Source organism: Palaemon carinicauda, chromosome 25 (assembly GCF_036898095.1).
Source record: "Palaemon carinicauda isolate YSFRI2023 chromosome 25, ASM3689809v2, whole genome shotgun sequence".
NCBI classification, from domain to species: Eukaryota; Metazoa; Arthropoda; class Malacostraca; order Decapoda; family Palaemonidae; genus Palaemon; species Palaemon carinicauda.
The window spans coordinates 5,122,134-5,137,850 of record NC_090749.1 but is presented as its reverse complement, the minus strand read 5'-3'; the positions used below and the strand labels follow the sequence as shown (position 1 = coordinate 5,137,850).

The following is a 15,717-nucleotide window of genomic DNA, read 5'->3' as shown; positions in this document are numbered from 1 at the left end:
TGCCACTCTGCTTCTGGTTATATTGGAGACATTTTTACTTGAAAGTGACGTCTTTTTATTTTTCAGTAAAATACTGTTGTAGCAGAGCGTGGTTTCGATCCACGGACCTCTGGGTTATGGGCCCAGCACGCTTCCACTGCGCCACTCTGCTTCTGGTTATATTGAGCATTTTTACTTGAAAGTGACGTCTTTTTATTTCTCAGTAAAATACTGTTGTAGCAGAGCGTGGTTTCGATCCACGGACCTCTGGGTTGTGGGCCCAGCACGCTTCCACTATGCCACTCTGCTTCTGGTTATATTGGAGACATTTTTACTTGAAAGTGACGTCTTTCTATTTCTCAGTAAAATATGTTGTAGCAGAGCGTGGTTTCGATCCACGGACCTCTGGGTTATGGGCCCAGCACGCTTCCACTGCGCCACTCTGCTTCTGGTTATATTGGAGACATTTTTACTTGAAAGTGACGTCTTTTTATTTTTCAGTAAAATAATGTTGTAGCAGAGCGTGGTTTCGATCCACGGACCTCTGGGTTATGGGCCCAGCACGCTTCCACTGCGCCACTCTGCTTCTGGTTATATTGGAGACATTTTTACTTGAAAGTGACGTCTTTTCTATTTCTCAGTAAAATACTGTTGTAGCAGAGCGTGGTTTCGATCCACGGACCTCTGGGTTATGGGCCCAGCACGCTTCCACTGCGCCACTCTGCTTCTGGTTATATTGGAGACATTTTTACTTGAAAGTGACGTCTTTCTATTTCTCAGTAAAATACTGTTGTAGCAGAGCGTGGTTTCGATCCACGGACCTCTGGGTTATGGGCCCAGCACGCTTCCACTGCGCCACTCTGCTTCTGGTTATATTGGAGACATTTTTACTTGAAAGTGACGTCTTTTTATTTCTCAGTAAAATAATGTTGTAGCAGAGCGTGGTTTCGATCCACGGACCTCTGGGTTATGGGCCCAGCACGCTTCCACTACGCCACTCTGCTTCTGGTTATATTGGAGACATTTTTACTTGAAAGTGACGTCTTTCTATTCTCTCAGTAAAATACTGTTGTAGCAGAGCGTGGTTTCGATCCACGGACCTCTGGGTTATGGGCCCAGCACGCTTCCACTGCGCCACTCTGCTTCTGGTTATATTGGAGACATTTTTACTTGAAAGTGACGTCTTTTTATTCTCAGTAAAATACTGTTGTAGCAGAGCGTGGTTTCGATCCACGGACCTCTGGGTTATGGGCCCAGCACGCTTCCACTGCGCCACTCTGCTTCTGGTTATATTGGAGACATTTTTACTTGAAAGTGACGTCTTTTTATTTCTCAGTAAAATATGTTGTAGCAGAGCGTGGTTTCGATCCACGGACCTCTCGGTTATGGGCCCAGCACGCTTCCACTGCCACTCTGCTTCTGGTTATATTGGAGACATTTTTACTTGAAAGTGACGTCTTTCTATTTCTCAGTAAAATACTGTTGTAGCAGAGCGTGGTTTCGATCCACGGACCTCTGGGTTATGGGCCCAGCACGCTTCCACTGCGCCACTCTGCTTCTGGTTATATTGGAGGCACATTTTTACTTGAAAGTGACGTCTTTCTATTTCTCAGTAAAATACTGTTGTAGCAGAGCGTGGTTTCGATCCACGGACCTCTGGGTTATGGGCCCAGCACGCTTCCACTGCCACTCTGCTTCTGGTTATATTGGAGACATTTTTACTTGAAAGTGACGTCTTTCTATTTTTCAGTAAAATACTGTTGTAGCAGAGCGTGGTTTTGATCCACGGACCTCTGGGTTATGGGCCCAGCACACTTCCACTGCGCCACTCTGCCTTCTGGTTATATTGAGGCATTTTTACTTAAAAGTGATCATTCTTTTTTCTCAGTAAAATACTGTTGTAGCAGAGCGTGGTTTCTATCCACAGACCTCTGGGTTGTGGGCCCAGCATGCTTCCACTATGCCACTCTGCTTCTGGTTATATTGGAGACATTTTTACTTGAAAGTGACGTCTTTCTATTTTTCAGTAAAATACTGATGTAGCAGACAGTGGTTTTGATCCATGGATCTCTGGGTTATGGGCCCAACACACTTCCACTGCGCCACTCTGCCTCTGGTTATATTGAAGGCATTTTTACTTAAAAGTGGCGTCATTCTATTTTTCAGTAAAATACTGTTGTAGCAGAGCGTGGTTTCGATCCACGGACCTCTGGGTTGTGGGCCCAGCACGCTTCCACTGTGCCGCTCTGCTTCTGGTTATATTGGAGACATTTATACTTGAAAGTGACGTCTTTCTATTTCTTAGTAAAATACTGATGTAGCAGACAGTGGTTTTGATCCACGGATCTCTGGGTTATGGGCCCAGCACACTTCCACTGCGCCACTCTGCCTCTGGTTATATTGAAGGCATTTTTACTTAAAAGTGGCGTCATTCTATTTTTCAGTAAAATACTGTTGTAGCAGAGCGTGGTTTCTATCCACAGACCTCTGGGCTGTGGGCCCAGCATGCTTCCACTATGCCACTCTGCTTCTGGTTATATTGGAGACATTTTTACTTGAAAGTGACGTCTTTCTATTTTTCAGTAAAATACTGATGTAGCAGATAGTGGTTTTGATCCACGGATCTCTGGGTTATGGGCCCAACACACTTCCACTGCGCCACTCTGCCTCTGGTTATATTGAAGGCATTTTTACTTAAAAGTGGCGTCATTCTATTTTTCAGTAAAATACTGTTGTAGCAGAGCGTGGTTTCTATCCACAGACCTCTGGGTTGTGGGCCCAGCATGCTTCCACTATGCCACTCTGCTTCTGGTTATATTGGAGACATTTTTACTTGAAAGTGACGTCTTTCTATTTTTCAGTAAAATACTGATGTAGCAGAGCGTGGTTTTGATCCACGGACCTCTGGGTTATGGGCCCAGCACACTTCCACTGCGCCACTCTGCTTCTGGTTATATTGGAGCATTTTTACTTGAAAGTGACGTCATTCTATTTTTCAGTAAAATACTGTTGTAGCAGAGCGTGGTTTCTATCCACGGACCTCTGGGTTATGGGCCCAGCACGCTTCCACTGCGCCACTCTACTTCTGGTTATATTGAAGACATTTTTACTTGAAAGTGACATCTTTCTATTCTCAGTAAAATACTGTTGTAGCAGAGCGTGGTTTCGATCCACGGACCTCTGGGTTGTGGGCCCAGCACGCTTCCACTGTGCCACTCTGCTTCTGGTTATATTGGAGACATTTTTACTTGAAAGTGACGTCTTTCTATTTCTCAGTAAAATACTGTTGTAGCAGAGCAGTGGTTTGATCCACGGATCTCTGGGTTATGGGCCCAGCACACTTCCACTGCGCCACTCTGCCTCTGGTTATATTGAAGGCATTTTTACTTAAAAGTGGCGTCATTCTATTTTTCAGTAAAATACTGTTGTAGCAGAGCGTGGTTTCGATCCACGGACCTCTGGGTTATGGGCCCAGCACGCTTCCACTGCGCCACTCTACTTCTGGTTATATTGGAGACATTTTTACTTGAAAGTGACGTCTTTCTATTTCTCAGTAAAATACTGTTGTAGCAGAGCGTGGTTTCGATCCACGGACCTCTGGGTTATGGGCCCAGCACGCTTCCACTGCGCCACTCTGCTTCTGGTTATATTGGAGACATTTTTACTTAAAGTGACGTCTTTTTATTTCTCAGTAAAATACTGTTGTAGCAGAGCGTGGTTTCGATCCACAGACCTCTGGGTTATGGGCCCAGCACGCTTCCACTGCGCCACTCTGCTTCTGGTTATATTGGAGACATTTTTACTTGAAAGTGACGTCTTTCTATTTCTCAGTAAAATACTGTTGTAGCAGAGCGTGGTTTCGATCCACGGACCTCTCGGTTATGGGCCCAGCACGCTTCCACTGCGCCACTCTGCTTCTGGTTATATTGAGACATTTTTACTTGAAAGTGACGTCTTTCTTTCTCAGTAAAATACTGTTGTAGCAGAGCGTGGTTTCGATCCACGGACCTCTGGGTTATGGGCCCAGCACGCTTCCACTGCGCCACTCTGCTTCTGGTTATATTGGAGACATTTTTACTTGAAAGTGACGTCTTTCTATTTTTCAGTAAAATACTGTTGTAGCAGAGCGTGGTTTCGATCCACGGACCTCTGGGTTATGGGCCCAGCACGCTTCCACTGCGCCACTCTGCTTCTGGTTATATTGGAGACATTTTTACTTGAAAGTGACGTCTTTCTATTTTTCAGTAAAATACTGTTGTAGCAGAGCGTGGTTTCGATCCACGGACCTCTGGGTTATGGGCCCAGCACGCTTCCACTGCGCCACTCTGCTTCTGGTTATATTGGAGACATTTTTACTTGAAAGTGACATCTTTTATTTCTCAGTAAAATACTGTTGTAGCAGAGCGTGGTTTCGATCCACGGACCTCTGGGTTGTGGGCCCAGCACGCTTCCACTGTGCCACTCTGCTTCTGGTTATATTGGAGACATTTTTACTTGAAAGTGACGTCTTTCTATTTCTCAGTAAAATACTGATGTAGCAGAGCAGTGGTTTGATCCACGGATCTCTGGGTTATGGGCCCAGCACTTCCACTGCGCCACTCTGCCTCTGGTTATATTGAAGGCATTTTTACTTAAAAGTGGCGTCATTCTATTTTTCAGTAAAATACTGTTGTAGCAGAGCGTGGTTTCGATCCACGGACCTCTGGGTTGTGGGCCCAGCACGCTTCCACTGTGCCGCTCTGCTTCTGGTTATATTGGAGACATTTTTAACTTGAAAGTGACGTCTTTCTATTTCTCAGTAAAATACTATTGTAGCAGAGCGTGGTTTCGATCCACGGACCTCTGGGTTATGGGCCCAGCACGCTTCCACTGCGCCACTCTGCTTCTGGTTATATTGGAGACATTTTTACTTAAAAGTGACGTCTTTTTATTTCTCAGTAAAATACTGTTGTAGCAGAGCGTGGTTTCGATCCACGGACCTCTGGGTTGTGGGCCCAGCACGCTTCCACTGTGCCACTCTGCTTCTGGTTATATTGGAGACATTTTTACTTGAAAGTGACGTCTTTCTATTTCTCAGTAAAATACTGTTGTAGCAGAGCGTGGTTTCGATCCACGGACCTCTCGGTTATGGGCCCAGCACGCTTCCACTGCGCCACTCTGCTTCTGGTTATATTGGAGCATTTTTACTTGAAAAAACGTCTTTCTTTCTCAGTAAAATACTGTTGTAGCAGAGCATGGTTTCGATCCACGGACCTCTGGGTTATGGGCCCAGCACGCTTCCATTGCGCCACTCTGCTTCTGGTTATATTGGAGCATTTTTACTTGAAAGTGACGTCTTTCTATTTTTCAGTAAAATACTTGTAGCAGAGCGTGGTTTCGATCCACGGACCTCTGGGTTATGGGCCCAGCACGCTTCCACTGCGCCACTCTGCTTCTGGTTATATTGGAGACATTTTTACTTGAAAGTGACGTCTTTCTATTTTTCAGTAAAATACTGTTGTAGCAGAGCGTGGTTTGATCCACGGACCTCTGGGTTATGGGCCCAGCACGCTTCCACTGCGCCACTCTGCCTCTGGTTATATTGAAGACATTTTTACTTAAAAGTGACGTCTTTCTTCTCTCAGTAAAATACTGTTGTAGCAGAGCGTGGTTTCTATCCACAGACCTCTGGGTTGTGGGCCCAGCATGCTTCCACTGCCACTCTGCTTCTGGTTATATTGGAGACATTTTTACTTGAAAGTGACGTCTTTCTATTTCTCAGTAAAATACTGTTGTAGCAGAGCGTGGTTTTCGATCCACGGACCTCTGGGTTATGGGCCCAGCACGCTTCCACTGCGCCACTCTGCTTCTGGTTATATTGGAGCATTTTTACTTGAAAGTGACGTCATTCTATTTTCTCAGTAAAATACTGTTGTAGCAGAGCGTGGTTTCGATCCACGGACCTCTGGGTTATGGGCCCAGCACGCTTCCACTTGCCACTCTGCTTCTGGTTATATTGGAGACATTTTTACTTGAAAGTGACGTCTTTCTTCTCTCAGTAAAATACTGTTGTAGCAGAGCAGTGGTTTTGATCCACGGACCTCTGGGTTATGGGCCCAGCACGCTTCCACTGCGCCACTCTGCTTCTGGTTATATTGGAGCATTTTTACTTAAAGTGACGTCTTTCTATTTCTCAGTAAAATAATGTTGTAGCAGAGCGTGGTTTCGATCCACGGACCTCTGGGTTGTGGGCCCAGCACGCTTCCACTGCGCCACTCTGCTTCTGGTTATATTGGAGACATTTTTACTTGAAAGTGACGTCTTTCTATTTCTCAGTAAAATACTGTTGTAGCAGAGCGTGGTTTCGATCCACGGACCTCTGGGTTATGGGCCCAGCACGCTTCCACTGCGCCACTCTGCTTCTGGTTATATTGAGACATTTTTACTTGAAAGTGACGTCTTTCTTTCTCAGTAAAATACTGTTGTAGCAGAGCATGGTTTCGATCCACGGACCTCTGGGTTATGGGCCCAGCACGCTTCCACTGCGCCACTCTGCTTCTGGTTATATTGGAGACATTTTTACTTGAAAGTGACGTCTTTCTATTCTCAGTAAAATACTGTTGTAGCAGAGCGTGGTTTCGATCCACGGACCTCTGGGTTATGGGCCCAGCACGCTTCCACTGCGCCACTCTGCTTCTGGTTATATTGGAGACATTTTTACTTGAAAGTGACGTCTTTTTATTTCTCAGTAAAATAATGTTGTAGCAGAGCGTGGTTTCGATCCACGGACCTCTGGGTTATGGGCCCAGCACGCTTCCACTATGCCACTCTGCTTCTGGTTATATTGAGACATTTTTACTTGAAAGTGACGTCTTTTATTTCTCAGTAAAATACTGTTGTAGCAGAGCGTGGTTTCGATCCACGGACCTCTGGGTTGTGGGCCCAGCACGCTTCCACTGTGCCACTCTGCTTCTGGTTATATTGGAGACATTTTTACTTGAAAGTGACGTCTTTCTATTTCTCAGTAAAATAATGTTGTAGCAGAGCGTGGTTTCGATCCACGGACCTCTGGGTTATGGGCCCAGCACGCTTCCACTGCGCCACTCTGCTTCTGGTTATATTGGAGACATTTTTACTTGAAAGTGACGTCTTTTTATTTCTCAGTAAAATAATGTTGTAGCAGAGCGTGGTTTCGATCCACGGACCTCTGGGTTGTGGGCCCAGCACGCTTCCACTGCGCCACTCTGCTTCTGGTTATATTGGAGACATTTTTACTTGAAAGTGACGTCTTTTTATTTCTCAGTAAAATAATGTTGTAGCAGAGCGTGGTTTCGATCCACGGACCTCTGGGTTATGGGCCCAGCACGCTTCCACTGCGCCACTCTGCTTCTGGTTATATTGGAGACATTTTTACTTAAAGTGACGTCTTTTTATTTCTCAGTAAAATAATGTTGTAGCAGAGCGTGGTTTCGATCCACGGACCTCTGGGTTGTGGGCCCAGCACGCTTCCACTATGCCACTCTGCTTCTGGTTATATTGGAGACATTTTTACTTGAAAGTGACGTCTTTTTATTTCTCAGTAAAATAATGTTGTAGCAGAGCGTGGTTTCGATCCACGGACCTCTCGGTTATGGGCCCAGCACGCTTCCACTGCGCCACTCTGCTTCTGGTTATATTGGAGACATTTTTAATTGAAAGTGACGTCTTTTTATTTCTCAGTAAAATACTGTTGTAGCAGAGCGTGGTTTCGATCCACGGACCTCTGGGTTATGGGCCCAGCACGCTTCCACTGCGCCACTCTGCTTCTGGTTATATTGGAGCATTTTTACTTGAAAGTGACGTCTTTCTATTTCTCAGTAAAATAATGTTGTAGCAGAGCGTGGTTTCGATCCACGGACCTCTGGGTTATGGGCCCAGCACGCTTCCACTTGCCACTCTGCTTCTGGTTATATTGGAGACATTTTTACTTGAAAGTGACGTCTTTTTATTTCTCAGTAAAATAATGTTGTAGCAGAGCGTGGTTTCGATCCACGGACCTCTGGGTTGTGGGCCCAGCACGCTTCCACTATGCCACTCTGCTTCTGGTTATATTGGAGACATTTTTACTTGAAAGTGACGTCTTTCTCTCTCTCAGTAAAATACTGTTGTAGCAGAGCGTGGTTTCGATCCACGGACCTCTGGGTTATGGGCCCAGCACGCTTCCACTGCGCCACTCTGCTTCTGGTTATATTGGAGCATTTTTACTTGAAAGTGACGTCTTTCTATTTCTCAGTAAAATAATGTTGTAGCAGAGCGTGGTTTCGATCCACGGACCTCTGGGTTATGGGCCCAGCACGTTTCCACTGCGCCACTCTGCTTCTGGTTATATTGGAGACATTTTTACTTGAAAGTGACGTCTTTTTATTTCTCAGTAAAATAATGTTGTAGCAGAGCGTGGTTTCGATCCACGGACCTCTGGGTTGTGGGCCCAGCACGCTTCCACTATGCCACTCTGCTTCTGGTTATATTGGAGACATTTTTACTTGAAAGTGACGTCTTTCTCTCTCTCAGTAAAATACTGTTGTAGCAGAGCATGGTTTCGATCCACGGACCTCTGGGTTATGGGCCCAGCACGCTTCCACTGCGCCACTCTGCTTCTGGTTATATTGGAGGCATTTTTACTTGAAAGTGACGTCTTTCTATTTCTCAGTAAAATACTGTTGTAGCAGAGCGTGGTTTCGATCCACGGACCTCTGGGTTATGGGCCCAGCACGCTTCCACTGCGCCACTCTGCTTCTGGTTATATTGGAGACATTTTTACTTGAAAGTGACGTCTTTTTATTTCTCAGTAAAATATGTTGTAGCAGAGCGTGGTTTCGATCCACGGACCTCTGGGTTATGGGCCCAGCACGCTTCCACTATGCCACTCTGCTTCTGGTTATATTGGAGACATTTTTACTTGAAAGTGACGTCTTTCTCTCTCTCAGTAAAATACTGTTGTAGCAGAGCATGGTTTCGATCCACGGACCTCTGGGTTATGGGCCCAGCACGCTTCCACTGCGCCACTCTGCTTCTGGTTATATTGGAGCATTTTTACTTGAAAGTGACGTCTTTCTATCTCTCAGTAAAATACTGTTGTAGCAGAGCGTGGTTTCGATCCACGGACCTCTGGGTTATGGGCCCAGCACGCTTCCACTGCGCCACTCTGCTTCTGGTTATATTGGAGACATTTTTACTTGAAAGTGACGTCTTTTTATTTCTCAGTAAAATAATGTTGTAGCAGAGCGTGGTTTCGATCCACGGACCTCTGGGTTATGGGCCCAGCACGCTTCCACTGCGCCACTCTGCTTCTGGTTATATTGGAGACATTTTTACTTGAAAGTGACGTCTTTTTATTTCTCAGTAAAATAATGTTGTAGCAGAGCGTGGTTTCGATCCACGGACCTCTGGGTTATGGGCCCAGCACGCTTCCACTATGCCACTCTGCTTCTGGTTATATTGGAGACATTTTTACTTGAAAGTGACGTCTTTCTTTCTCAGTAAAATACTGTTGTAGCAGAGCGTGGTTTCGATCCACGGACCTCTGGGTTATGGGCCCAGCACGCTTCCACTGCGCCACTCTGCTTCTGGTTATATTGGAGCATTTTTACTTGAAAGTGACGTCTTTTTATTCTCAGTAAAATAATGTTGTAGCAGAGCGTGGTTTCGATCCACGGACCTCTGGGTTATGGGCCCAGCACGCTTCCACTGCGCCACTCTGCTTCTGGTTATATTGGAGACATTTTTACTTGAAAGTGACGTCTTTTTATTTCTCAGTAAAATAATGTTGTAGCAGAGCGTGGTTTCGATCCACGGACCTCTGGGTTATGGGCCCAGCACGCTTCCACTATGCCACTCTGCTTCTGGTTATATTGGAGACATTTTTACTTGAAAGTGACGTCTTTTTATTTCTCAGTAAAATAATGTTGTAGCAGAGCGTGGTTTCGATCCACGGACCTCTGGGTTGTGGGCCCAGCACGCTTCCACTGTGCCACTCTGCTTCTGGTTATATTGGAGACATTTTTACTTGAAAGTGACGTCTTTTTATTTCTCAGTAAAATAATGTTGTAGCAGAGCGTGGTTTCGATCCACGGACCTCTGGGTTATGGGCCCAGCACGCTTCCACTATGCCACTCTGCTTCTGGTTATATTGGGACATTTTTACTTGAAAGTGACGTCTTTTTATTTCTCAGTAAAATAAAGTTGTAGCAGAGCGTGGTTTCGATCCACGGACCTCTGGGTTGTGGGCCCAGCACGCTTCCACTGTGCCACTCTGCTTCTGGTTATATTGGAGACATTTTTACTTGAAAGTGACGTCTTTTTATTTCTCAGTAAAATAATGTTGTAGCAGAGTGTGGTTTCGATCCACGGACCTCTGGGTTGTGGGCCCAGCACGCTTCCACTGTGCCACTCTGCTTCTGGTTATATTGGAGATATTTTTACTTGAAAGTGACGTCTTTTTATTTCTCAGTAAAATAATGTTGTAGCAGAGCATGGTTTCGATCCACGGACCTCTGGGTTATGGGCCCAGCACGCTTCCACTGCGCCACTCAGCTTCTGGTTATATTGGACGCATTTTTACTTGTAAGTGACGTCTTTCTATCTCTCAGTAAAATACAGTTGTAGCAGAGCGTGGTTTCAATCCACGAACCTCTGGGTTATGGGCCCAGCACGCTTTCACTGCGCCACTCTCCTTCTGGTTATATTGGAGACATTTTTAATTGAAAGTGACATCTTTTTATTTCTCAGTAAAATAATGTTGTGGCAGAGCGTGGTTTCGATCCACGGACCTCTGGGTTATGGGCCCAGCACGCTTCCACTATGCCACTCTGCTTCTAGTTATATTGGAGGTATTTTTACTTGAAAGTGACGTCTTTTTATTTCTCAGTAAAATAATGTTGTAGCAGAGCGTGGTTTCGATCCATGGACATTTGGGTTATGGGCCTAGCACGCTTCCTCGTACCAATCTACTTATTGCATTGTGTATGGCATTTTAATTTTGAATTTAATAATAGAGAATGTAGCAGGAGTTTTCCCCCAAGAGGCACACATACATATATACCCATTTCCTTTCTTCACTGTACTATTTTTCCTTGTTGGAGCCCTTGACCTTATTGTATCCTGCTTTTACAACTAGGTTTGAAGCTTACCTAATAATAATAATAATAATAATAATAATAATAATAATAATAATAATAATAATAATATAAAGCTCAAGCAATAAGGAAAAACGAGCGTCAGGATCAATACCTGTTTTTCCCGCAGACATTCGTGGGCAAACATCGTGTGACGTCTCAGCTTCATGCTCCTCTTCTCTTGGTCTGACGTGATTGCAAGTAACGTGGTCTTACTTTAATTACCTTTATCATTGGTTTTCCCTAAACACCTCAGTGGAAGAGAAAAGGCAATGGAAAGACTCATTCCTCTTCATTGCGGTCAACCTGTCTCTTATTTAGGCAGAAGGAGGAAAATGAGGTTTGACTTTTACTAATATATCTTTTTCCATATGAATATTTCGGGAAAAGAGACGCCGGTTATTTTCCAAATTTTGATCTTATCAAATGTTGCATCATCAGCCCCCCAAAAATTGACAAATACCATAGACATGAAGGAATAAAATTCGCTATTTGACCTCAATGGGAGCATTGTAATGCAAATCTTCTTAACCTTAAACAAAAAGGAGAGAGAGAGAGAGAGAGAGAGAGGAGAGAGAGAGAGAATATAAATGAATTTATATCAGTAACATATAAAGTCTTAGATTAGATGGACAGTCTATTCATTGAGTTTTCTTATTTTATATTTCTATTTTGAGACAGTTTTGTTCCTCTGTGCTATAAATATTTTATGTGAATTTTACATCTACAGCATTTGGATAGACTTTGCACATGCAAATACATTTAGAATTCCAACTGAACGTTGGATGTTAACTAAAACTCAGAATAAAATTGTTGACCAACAAAGAATCAAAATAGTAAAAAACGGTAATAACGAAAACCAAGGTTTGAAAGAAAAGCAACAGAAAAGAATCATTGCTTTGAAAGCATTGCTTTCACGGCTTTTTATTTCCCTCATAATAGTTGAGTCTGAAAAATGGGAACAGTGAGAATAGTAAAAATGGTATTGGAAATAGTTTTCTTTTTATATATCTTTGTTTGGGTGTTTGGGATCTATACCTCACTAAAAAGCTTCGAACTCTTTTATTGGAACTGGAAAAAGATGTTTAATGAATATTTGAGCAGTCCAGTATCGTATGAAATGCAGTTTTCCACCTTAGAGGAATGCGTAATTTCAAACCCTTTAAGAGAAAATCACTTTTTATTCCGCCTTCCAGCGTCGATGGTTGAGGATGGAGGAGTCTCTGCCTCTGCCTCTTCACATATTATCTCCGGTGAATGATGTGGTGGGGGGAGGGGCCCCCTAAAATAAGCTTTTAATAAACCAAATCTATTTCCCAACACTTGGTTGAGAATCAGGTGACAAATGGCAAACAGACGAATTACTGCAGAAAATCCCTATCTGTTCCTCTTCTCCGAGGTCAGGGGAGAATTTTAAAAAGAACTTGTTTGCATAAAAAAATGAATTAATAAAAAGTTGAAATAAGGCTTCCGTATTAGAAAAATTGAGAAATGTTTTTTCTTTCAATAGGAAGACAGCATCAATGACCTTCGATGTCAGGATTCCAAAGAACTTCAAATCCTTCATTCAATAGGAAAATGGAGAAATATTAAAACTTTTTTCTTGGATTCATGACAAGATGAGGAACCAGGAGAGAGAGAGAGAGAGAGAGAGAGAGAGAGAGAGAGAGAGAATATATATATATATATATAATATATATATCTTCCATGGATAGAGTATAATTAAGCACAATTATCTACCATGAAAAACTGGAAAAAACATTCCAGGAATAACATTATCTCCTTTTATAGACCACACCGACATTCACCGCGATTTGTTTAATTCCAGAAAATAACTCAAGTCATCACCAAGTATTCATTGCGTCAAAGGAAGATTAAATTCAAAGTTGGACTCTCTCTCTCTCTCCTCTCTCTCTCTCTCTCTCTCTCTCTCTTTCTCTCTCTCTCTCTCTCTCTCTCTCTCTCTCTCGAAGTGTGACTTTGTATGAATATTTCCCCATTTAACTGAGCCTAAATGTTCATTAAATACCATTTCCGTAGTTCCTTATTTCAACCAATTTTTTAGCCCAATTTGAAGTGCATTTTAAATTCATCTTCGAAAATGAAGAATTAAAGGCACCTAAGTTTACCTGAGAATTTATTGAATATAGTAAAGAATTTTTCTTTTTAAGAGTAACAATTCCCAAGAGGCAAAAATCCATTCAATGCTGATGTAGAATTTCCATAATCACATCGGAGAACCATATTGCCCATACAACCTTCATTAAGGATTCTTATTTCTATGGATCGACACTATATATATATATATATATTATATTTATTTATATATATATATATATATATATATATATACAGAGAGAGAGAGAGAGAGAGGAGAGAGAGAGGAGAGAGAGAGGATCATTGCGTGTATGTGTCTGTGTGTTATTTGAATCACCGTATATATGTATGTATAACAGTATCCACGTTCATATATCACCATTTTATTCAGCTTATTTCTTTTCAAGTATGATATATAACAGATATAATAAGCGTGTTACATAATACATACCCTTTGCATATACCATCCAGATAGCATTAAAGAAATTAAAACTATAAGTAAATCAAAGTTTCATCTATTGTTTTTACCTTTTTTAACTTTTAGCTCTCTCTCTCTCTCTCTCTCTCTCTCTCTCTCTCTCTCTCTCTCTCTTTTATCAAGTCCGATAATCCCCATTGGATTATCAGATCCCAAATGAGCATATTGTTCCCCTATGAAGGTAACGAAGCCTCATTAGTTTCTCTCTCTGAATTATCTCGTTCATTTCCTTATCACAGACGACATTCATTGGTGAACATCACCTCATTCAATCCATAATGTCAGTTTTCGTAATGGAATTCATTAAATAATGAGTAATAATAGCAAATACATGTTGAAGAAACAAGTTATTTATTTTTACTAGGATGATTACTCTAATTCTGTTTACTTGCATTTTTTCTTCGTTTAAGGACCCAGACGATTTCATTTCCATGTGTAAATAAGAAAGCATTAATTCACGTATGACAGTTATGACAGACACAGAATGGTAATTGATCGTGGATAAGATTTTATCCCCTCAGATAAGAGATTGGTTTGGTTTCAGAAACTTTGCGGTGCATTTAATGTTGTCATAAGGATATTAAGTGAAATATAACAATTACTGATAATAATCAAAGTCCTTTTACATTACTCATTGTGATTATAAATAAAACTTCATAGAAACAAGTCGACATAGCTCACCAGTGCGGAGTCAGATGGGAGGGGCAATCGAACTGAATAAAAAGAAAAAAAGATGTTAGTAGAGGGAAAGCAGAGGAAAACACTGGGATGTATTAAATATTTGTTTTATAATGTATATATAAAACAGAAAGATATGGACATTTTATGAACAGTCGTTTCTTTAATTTGCTCTCAAAATTAACGCTTCACTTCCAAGAGAGAGAGGACAGAGAGAAAGAGAGAGAAAGAGACAGAGAGAGATTGCTGGTTTAAAGTGGAATTAATTCGTATAAGCTTAATGTGATACTTCGTGTGTTGGTGGTCGGAAGGGGGGTTGGGTGTGTTGTTATCAACCCGTCTTCTGCTTGTAGTTCTCCACGTAGACACTACTCTAAAGGAAAAAAGTAAATGAAACTGTTATGAGTTTACAAGCTCAATATGAGATTCTTATTGATGAAGGAAATAAACAGAAACAGCTGATGATGACTAAATCCTTTTCATTGTAGGAAAGCGGCAATGAAGGTATGTTGGTGGGGGTTGTAACCTCATCCTTTGTGCAGATAGAATACATTCATTTTTCTGAAGCCTCTCTTTTCTAAATCAAAAGGATAGTTACTGAAACAGATAAAACTCTTCTAATGAACAGAAAAAGAATATAAACCAATAGTAATGAAACGACTTTGCATAATAATATCAAAAGCAAAAGATGGTTCTATCCCCCTCTTGCAATTCTTCGAATTTACAAAGTTTTTCTTAATTCCTTTGAAATGCAATGAATATCAATCAAACTATGACACCAGTTGTCAATTATGGTATTCCTTCATTGGTTATGAAGGAATCACTGAAGGGAGACGTTTTTCTGTCACAAACTATATCCTACGATCCTTCCATCACTCAAAGGAAGAATAATCCCTGGATAACATGTCTCCCTTATTAAATTCCTCTCAGAAAATTTAATCTCATTAAATAAACTAAAGGTAATTATCTCTCTCTCTCTCTCTCTCTCTCTCTCTCTCTCTCTCTCTCTTTATATATATATATATATACCTTGCCTACTTGTTTTTGTGGTCCGTAGGGACATTCATAGAATAGATTGCAAAATGAAAACAATAAGAACCAAGATTGATAGAAGAAGACAAAAGGAAGACTCTGCAGTTCTCATTACATACGTCTGTGATTGTGACTCTCTCTTAATCCAGCCTTCATTGCATGTGCATTTGATTGTCTATGGGATATTTGTCGTGAATAAAATAAGTATGGCTCTTGTTTAGTTATAGAGACAAAACAAGTATTCCTGTAATTATGTCTTTTGGAATTATAAAGCCATTTCAATATTTGCATCGCAACTTCTTGTATAAAACACACATGTAA

At 41.9% G+C, this 15,717-nt stretch overlaps 1 protein-coding gene and 7 non-coding genes across 8 annotated transcripts in view; all 8 read right to left on the bottom strand.

Moving 5' to 3' along the window:
- The window catches only part of LOC137618625 (uncharacterized), a 51,379-nt gene that overhangs the window by 27,845 nt on the left and 7,817 nt on the right, over nucleotides 1-15,717 (bottom strand). The window lies entirely within an intron of this gene.
- On the bottom strand, nucleotides 3,130-3,201 carry TRNAV-CAC (transfer RNA valine (anticodon CAC)). Its single transcript has one exon. It is a non-coding gene; the product is annotated as a tRNA-Val (tRNA).
- Nucleotides 4,376-4,447, bottom strand: TRNAV-CAC (transfer RNA valine (anticodon CAC)). Its single transcript has one exon. It is a non-coding gene; the product is annotated as a tRNA-Val (tRNA).
- TRNAV-CAC (transfer RNA valine (anticodon CAC)) lies at nucleotides 4,931-5,002 on the bottom strand. Its single transcript has one exon. It is a non-coding gene; the product is annotated as a tRNA-Val (tRNA).
- On the bottom strand, nucleotides 6,169-6,240 carry TRNAV-CAC (transfer RNA valine (anticodon CAC)). The gene has a single exon. It is a non-coding gene; the product is annotated as a tRNA-Val (tRNA).
- TRNAV-CAC (transfer RNA valine (anticodon CAC)) lies at nucleotides 6,858-6,929 on the bottom strand. The gene has a single exon. It is a non-coding gene; the product is annotated as a tRNA-Val (tRNA).
- TRNAV-CAC (transfer RNA valine (anticodon CAC)) lies at nucleotides 7,136-7,207 on the bottom strand. The gene has a single exon. It is a non-coding gene; the product is annotated as a tRNA-Val (tRNA).
- Nucleotides 9,906-9,977, bottom strand: TRNAV-CAC (transfer RNA valine (anticodon CAC)). Its single transcript has one exon. It is a non-coding gene; the product is annotated as a tRNA-Val (tRNA).